Source organism: Aythya ferina, assembly GCF_964211825.1.
Source record: "Aythya ferina genome assembly, contig: HAP1_SCAFFOLD_176, whole genome shotgun sequence".
Taxonomy (NCBI): Eukaryota; Metazoa; Chordata; class Aves; order Anseriformes; family Anatidae; genus Aythya; species Aythya ferina.
In genome coordinates, this window is record NW_028181354.1 from 155996 (window position 1) to 164126 (window position 8131).

Genomic DNA, 8131 nt, shown 5'->3' on the forward strand with positions numbered 1-8131 from the left:
TTATTGCACATACTGCAACAGCACAAGTTGTGTATGTCCGTGTGAAAACAAAATAAACAGAAGCCCCAAACCTTGGTTGCCTTACTAATATAATTTAAAAGAAGGCTACAAAAAGTAGCCGACATGCAGTCTGGTACAGAGCCATCTACTGGGAGCACACAGTCTTAGGAGGCAATGAGAACTACTTTCTGGATCCCAGTGACATGAGCAGCATTTCTTTCCACAAAGAGATGCTTATTAGCAACACCGCCCAGCTTTCTGAGCTGCTAGCAACATCCTCACTGTGAAATTGAGTATGGAAAATGTGGACATGTACAACATTCAGATTGTTTGTGGTTTTGTCTAAAAGAAAAGGGGATTTTCAGACAGAAGCAAACATCCCAGCACATTAAAACAAGGCCACCTCCATTACCAATGAATTTTGCTCACCTTACTTGCAACTTGATTGATCCTTTACATACAGTCAGTGAATCCAATGAGAATAAAAAGGTACGTGTCCGCAGATTTCTTCTGGCAGTGCAACATTTGTAAGCAGAACAGAAACGTCCAGGGTGTGAACGGGAAACTTCTCCAAAGCGTGCAACACCGTGGGTGCCACGTAAGAAACCTGGTCGTACCCTTCTTTTCCTACTATTAGCGGACGGGGCCGGCATGATGTTGGTTCGCAGAAAGCACTCCTAGAACAAGAGTTAAGAAAACAAGTTTATAAATGAGGTGCTGAATAGACAGACACACAGACGTTCCAAGTATTTTTCCTATAGACTTTCTTTTCCCTCCCCAAATAATCCAAATGGCAGTGGTATATTAAATACATGTAAGATTTCCAGTTAAGTTATTCAGTCATCCCAAATGTTTCCTCTCCTTCCCTTGTGTTTCCTATTCTTTACTAAACCAAGACTGCAAATTAATATCCCTGCAATCTTGCTTTACTACTAGGAAATAAATTTGCTAGGAGCATTTGTTTCCCCACTACAATCAGGCTGTACCTTTGCTGGCTTAAATCAAAGATGCTAGAGACTTAGCCTTGCTCTGAAGCACAGAAAATCTTCTGGACAGCACAGCAATAGAAACTGAGAAAAATAACTGATCCAGCTGCAACAACATGATCTAACTTTCCAACTGTGGGCTTGCATGACTTCCATACTAAAATACCAAAAGATTAACACAACTTGGTGGCTTAACAAATAAAGACACCGTTCAAATTTTTCTCAAGGTGTTTTAACAAGCCATTTCTCAGTTTTCTTTCTGCTACATAATTCACTACTGGTTTAACAATCCTGGAAAACACAAGGGCAAAAGGTGGCAACACAAACCCATAAAGTTGGCGTATTTTTAGCTAAAAGGACAGACAGCACATTTATGTGGTCTTGAGTCTTTCAAAGAATGCCATGGATTAAGTCAACGTGTTCTGGTAGTCTACGGATCACTTTGGCTTAGGAAGAGAAGCCTGGGCTTTTCAATTTAGTCATTCAGAGCAACTTCATTACAACTTTAGTCCCTTCACCCTTTCTTCTTGTGAATACCAAGCACCTCTTCAACACACAAACTTGATGTTACCCCTTCGTCTACCACCCCTCGCACTTTGAACAGCTGGAACTGTTTAAAAGACTCAGCAGACCTGAGAATTTAAACGTAACAGGGATCTATCTTTCTTTACCTGCTGAAACAGAGGCGTTTTTTCTCTGGTCCGTCAGGCATTCCATCTTTTAATTCATCTCCAGAAACCAAGGATGCATCGTCATCACTGTCGAACATATCATCTTGTAAAATACGATTGAAATGCTCTGAAAGGCAAAAGAGGTTTGTTAACTTTCCTGAATAGCCTTTGTCTCTTTCTCTTACATTAATACAGCTTCTAAATAAGTGCCAAAACCCTTTCTTCATTTGAGAGCACACACTGAAAGCTATTTCCTAGAGTTCATCCCACCACAGATTTAAGGAGATGGCACAAGGCCCTACAAAGCTGTACTAAGTCCCACTGATGTGGTATCACTGATGTGATAAGGTATGCTACTCTTGGTGATTTTTTTCTCCCCCTTGGAATAAAGGAGATTACGAACAATTTCTGCAGTTACTAAATAACTAAAAAAAAAAAAAAAAAAAAAAGACCATTTCTTTCTGGAGGAGGTTCCCACAATGAAAGCACGGTGATAAAGGATGTGATGGTCACAGAATTCCATTCGTCTAGTAAGTATCAATGCTAATTGATCTCACGTGCACATGTATAGTATGATCCACAAACATTTAAATTAGGAGACTGGTTAAAAATGATGATAGCTAAAACAATATTTAGCTTAGACCAGTTATACTTGTATCCTGGTCCTGACATTCTTCAGAAAGGAATTAGAAACATTGACCTAGAAATGCTTCCCCTCCAAAGATCTGAGTTTTGATTTTTGAAAGAAAAATAGGTGCCTTATACTTCAAACCTCAAGTCAACCTCTACAAATGCTAATTATCTTAGCTGCCCTCAGAAGCAGGATGCTTCAGTAGAGAACGCATCGTCCTTTACTGTGTATTGAGTCATTCAGAGCTTCCATTTGGCATTTCAGTTTCGAATCCACAATAAAACCTATGCATTATATTCCAGACATGCCCAAAAGAAAGACATGCACATGCAAAAAATAAAATTCTACCATCATTATGTCTGAAAGGTTTAAGTTGATTGCACAAACCACAAGTTTTTGCTTTAGAGGAATTATAAAGAAGTGGATGCTGTGGTTATATCTTGCTGTCGGTCCTCCTTTAGCGCAAGCTGTGCATACGGGAAGATCTTCTGCACAACTTGTAAAATATTCTCTACTGATCTTTTAAAAAGTGCCATGAAAATGGGTGATAGTGCTTGTCCGGGTGAAGCCAAGATCCTGTTTGATGCCGGAACAACCTTCTTCCTAGTGGTCATTCAAAACTGGGAAAAAAATAGTCTACCAAGTCGGCTTTTTTTGATTTGGTAATAAATCTGCAGACTGTTAAGTCATCAAGCACTTCAAGACTGTTTGAAATAATCTCTACATTAATATAAAAGGAATTCCTCAAACACACTGCGGCCGCTTACCTTTAATATACTCGTTGGATGCCATGGAGCTGTATTTCTTGCTTTCGCCTGCGCTGGAAGGCTTCCTTTCCTTGTAAGGTTGTTTACTGCCCTCGCTTCTGCATTGCTCACATGAAGAGCCATCTGGAGGATGGGATTCTTCCTTCTTCTCCCACATTATCTTCTGGAAACAATGATCTAAGTGTTCCAAGGAGCCTTTCGCTTTCCTGGTGTTTCTCCTTTTTCTTCTTCTCCTTTTTCTTCTTCTTTTACGCTTGCGATTGGCATTGTCAAAGTGGAGCGCACAGAAACACAAATCGTGAAGTCTGAAAGAAACATGCAAGTTAAAAAGAGAAAAAAAAGATGTGGCACTTGTTGCCTATATGAAACTTGATTTATTTTACCACAGGTGATGATTTGCAGCATGTCAGCTATTTTGTGGTGCTATGTGCACACGCAACTTACTTTAGATGCAGCAAACTTAAGCCCTCAGATTGAAGGACCATAGGTCCTGGTTTGTACACAGATCATTAACAATGGCTAGCTCTGGAATAGGTGCAAGCAGAAAAAAACTTTTAACCTAATCCAGAATGGTGTACGGATGTGATTCGAATTATGTGGTCCAAAGCTCTGACACAATTCAACAATAGCTTTCATGTCTTCACTGATCAACCTAACAACATGATCCCCAGTCAGCTGATGCTATCTAAATAACTTAGAAACTACCAGAAAAAAAAAAAAAAAAAAGAAAAGAAAAGAAAAAAAGAGAAGAAAAAAAAGGAGAAAAAAAAAAAAAAAGAAGACATGAGAAGCACCCAGAAAAGAATTAGGATAAAAAATGCGGAGTATGCTGGAATCCTTGCTTACTTGGAATCCTTCTCTCCATGTTTATCTTTAGACTTCTTTTTCTTCTAGAACTTGTGATATTTTTGCATTTTTTTCACCAACTAAAAGCTCCTTTTCTATCTTTCTGTCTACGCTGCCAGTTGTTTTGCTTCCATTGCTGTAACCATCCCCACAGGGCATTTGCTACCATCCATGAATCGGTGTAGAGATAGAGAACTGGCCATTTTTCTCGTTCAGCAATGTCTAAAGCCAGCTGAATGGCTTTCACTTCTGCAAACTGACTCGATTCACCTTCTCCCTCAGCAGCTTCTGCAACTCGTCGCGTATGACTCCATACAGCAGCCTTCCATCTCCGATGCTTCCCCACAATACGACAGGACCCATCAGTGAACAGGGCATATTTCTTTTCATTCTCTGGCAACTGGTTGTACAGTGGGGCTTCTTCAGCACGACCCACCTCCTCCTGAATCCTTGACGGCCCAGCGTCGTCATCATCTTCGTCATCTCTATACTTAGTTTTGGCAGAAGCCTTACCTGGATTGGCAGAAGACTCTCTGCGTTCTAAACGACTTGAATTTCTATACCATATTTTCACCTTCTCTACAGGGGCAGCTTGCACTGCTACTGCTCGTTTCTCTGACTTTGTTACAGGGTCTGCCACAGGGGTTGGAATGCCCTCTGCAGGGTCAACTTGCACTGCTACAGCTCGTTTCTCTGACACGGCCACAGGAGCTGGAGCGGCTACAGGAGCTGGAGCAGTTGCAGGAACCGGAGCTGTAGCGGCTACAGGAGCTGGAGCTGGAGCTGGAGCAGTTGCAGGAGCTGGGACTGGAGCAGCAGTAGGAGCTGGAGCTGGAGCGGCTTCAGGAGCTGGAGCTGGAGCGGCTTCAGGAGCTGGGACTGGAGCAGTTGCAGGAACTGGGACTGGAGTAGCGGCCGGAGCTGGAACTGGAGCGACTGCAGGAACTGGGACTGGAGCAGCTGCAGGAGCTGGAGCTGGAGCGGCTTCAGGAGCTGGAGCTGGAGCAGCTTCAGGAGCTGGGACTGGAGCAGTTGCAGGAACTGGGACTGGAGTAGCGGCCGGAGCTGGAACTGGAGCGACTGCAGGAACTGGGACTGGAGCAGCTGCAGGAGCTGGGACTGGAGCGGCTGCAGGAGCTGGGACTGGAGCGGCTGCAGGAGCTGGAGCTGGAGCGGCTGCAGAATCCACCGTAGGGGTCACAGTGGCCGTTGGATCTGTCACAGGGTTTGGAGTGGCCGCAGGGTCTGTCACTAAGTTGACAGCAGTATCAATGGCAGCTCGATAGGCATGAGCCAGGCCCCAGCACGTTACAATGATTTGTGTTACTTTGGAACTGCCAGAATCATTACACCTTTTTTTCAAGCATTCTGCCAGTTTTTGAGGATTTTGCCATTGTTCAGGGGTGAATTTCCAACACACTGGGGGTGCCAACTGCTCTAGATGCCTGCCCATATCCACCCATACTCCCTGCCACCCACAACTATACTGCCTCCGGGCAGATCTCCGGATGAGCTTCATAAGTAGTTGTTTAACTTTAAGCAGAATCTGAAGTGCATTCATGAGGCAGAACAACAAGACTATGGTATTCTGAGTATTCCAGAAATATTCAATATCTTGGAGAGCTATTGTGACAAGCTCAGGGGATAAGAAGGTGGTGAAGGAGGAAGGCAGAGTGACCCAGGAGGATACAGGGGTGGTGAAGGAGAAAGGGAGAGTAAGCAAGTAAGGAAAAATATCCTCCCCTTTCCCCTCCACAGATTGACTCTCTAATGGAGAAAAACAATAGGTATAATTGCTAATAGTTCCCAAGATGCTGTTTCCAAAGTACAGAGTCCACGATGTTACTGAGTATAAATACCAAGTTAGAGTCATGAGCAGATATCTTATCGTCTCATAAGCCATTGCTATAACACTTAGTACCATAATGGTCTGAAACCAGGGCCCGGAGAGGAGAAACAACACTACAGAGAGCAAATACGGAAAATAATGTACTATAATACTCAATTTGGAAAACAGGCGCAGCAGAGTTGTGATTAAAGCAATCAGCATCATGACAAGTGACTATTAAGCAGGTCTAATCCTTCCACCAATTTTAGTTTAACACACTCTGATCAGATCTGCCGTTATCTCAACCTTTCGGGCCCCACGTTGGGCGCCAAAAAGACTGTCGTGGTTTAACCTGGCCGGCAGCTAAACACCACGCAGACGTTCGCTCACCCTCCCCCCTCCCTCTCTGGGACGGGGGAGAGAAATGGAAAGTGAAGCCCGTGAGTTGAGATAAAGACAGTTTAATAAGACAGGAAAAAAAATAACAAAAATAATAATAACAATAATAATAATGATGATACAATGGTGATAATACGAAGTAATAATAGTATGTACAAACAAGTGATGCACAATGCAATTGCTCACCACCCGCTGACCGATGCCCAGCCTAACCCCGAGCAGTCCGGCCCCCTCCCCCCGGCTAGCCACCTATATATTGTTTAGCATGACGTCAGATGGTATGGAATACCCCTTTGGCTAGTTTGGGTCACCTGTCCTGGGTCTGTCCCCTCCCAGCTCTTACTGCACCCCCCAGCCTGCCCGTTGGCAGGACAGAGCAAAGGCTGAGATGTCCTTGGCTTAGTATAAGCACTGCTCTGCAACAATTAAAGCATCGGGGTGTTATCAGCACTCTTCTCATTCTAAGCCAAAACACAGCATTCCACCAGCTACTAGGAAGAAAATTAATTCTGTGCTAACTGAAACCAGGACACTATTTCACTTTCACTACCTTCTGCACGGGTATATTTTCTTTTTCTGTTTCCTTCTGTTTCATTTTTCTGGCGACAGTTCTCCAAATGAGCTGACACAGGTGGAAGCGCATGTCTTTCACGAGAATGTCTTCCGGAATGTTGCTGAAGTACTGAGCAACGATGCAAGTCTGCTCGGGGTGTGCTAAAGCGACGTACATCTTCCTCTCTCAAGAGGGAACCGTGAGGCCATCCGCTTTTGTAATGATAACGCTTATGTGACCTGCTGTAGTTAAGTTGCAGTCGATTTGTCAAGGGCTGCATCGCCGTGAGAGAATTTTCTCTCTCTACTGTCTCCTGTCGCATGAGGTGAATAGTAATCGTTCTAATAGCTACATCTTTCCCATCTCCGTGCTTCATCTCGATAGTATCTTTCTCTGCTCCAACTTCTTTCCCCTTTGGATCGGTAATATCTATTGCTACCTTGTTCTGATCTTCCTCCACTGCCAGATCTGTAGTTTGAATATTTGACTGCTCGTCTGCCATTCTCAGGGCTGTTTCTTTCAGCAGGGAAAGCTCTGCACCTGCTTCCCTCCCAGTACTCCTGCTTGTGACGCTTTTGCTCAACAACTTCCATGCTCTGAGAGCACCTCCTCTTGCTGGAAGGACCTGCTTTTTGACTCTCCTTCTCTTCAGTAGGAGCACGTTCCCTCTTGCTTTGGTAACGCCCTTTGTCAGTGTTTTTAGTCTTGTCCTTTGTATCTTGGCATCTCTCTGTAATAGCTGAGGAGGAAAGGTTTTTAGAGCTACATTCAGTGTCAGACTTGAGAGAGGAAGTTTGCCGCAATTTCTCACCAGGCTCACAAGACTCTTTGCCGGACAAAACGTTTTCTTTTGAAATGAGGTCACGTTCTTTTGATCGTCTTGGTTTCTCCTTCTCTCCACCGTCATCACATTGGTACTGTGCGAGGTATTCATCATTCCCAGCAGATTTCGGAGGGTCCGCGACACTGCACAAAATAAGATCACATTTCTCACTTCTGCTGAAGGACGTGAATATTAAGAGGAAAACCTTCCAAAGTCAAACAAACAAAAACCTCCGGACTACAGAACACTCGCAAAGATATGCCATTTAGAAACCTCTCCGGTGATTAGGACACCTTCTCCAGCTCCCAGAGAAAGTGTTTTTTCCCCTCTTGCTTCTGAAGCCATTGAACTAAAAAAGCAAACGCATCTCTCTCCCTCCACATGCTGCTCTGAATAAGAGCCAGAATATTCAAAACCACCCTATTTGTTCTCCCCACAGAGCTGAAAAAAACACCAGTTGAAACAGAGTTTTCTACCTCTCTCCCAAGAATTTACATTCACATACCCTATGACTGAAAAAATACAAGGCGGGACTGAGGAGGAACAGCCAGTGCTGGAAATGAAAAAAAGCAGCCCGTTTCTTCAGTCTTAAGCCTATGCTACTAGGAAAAAAACAAAACAAAACAA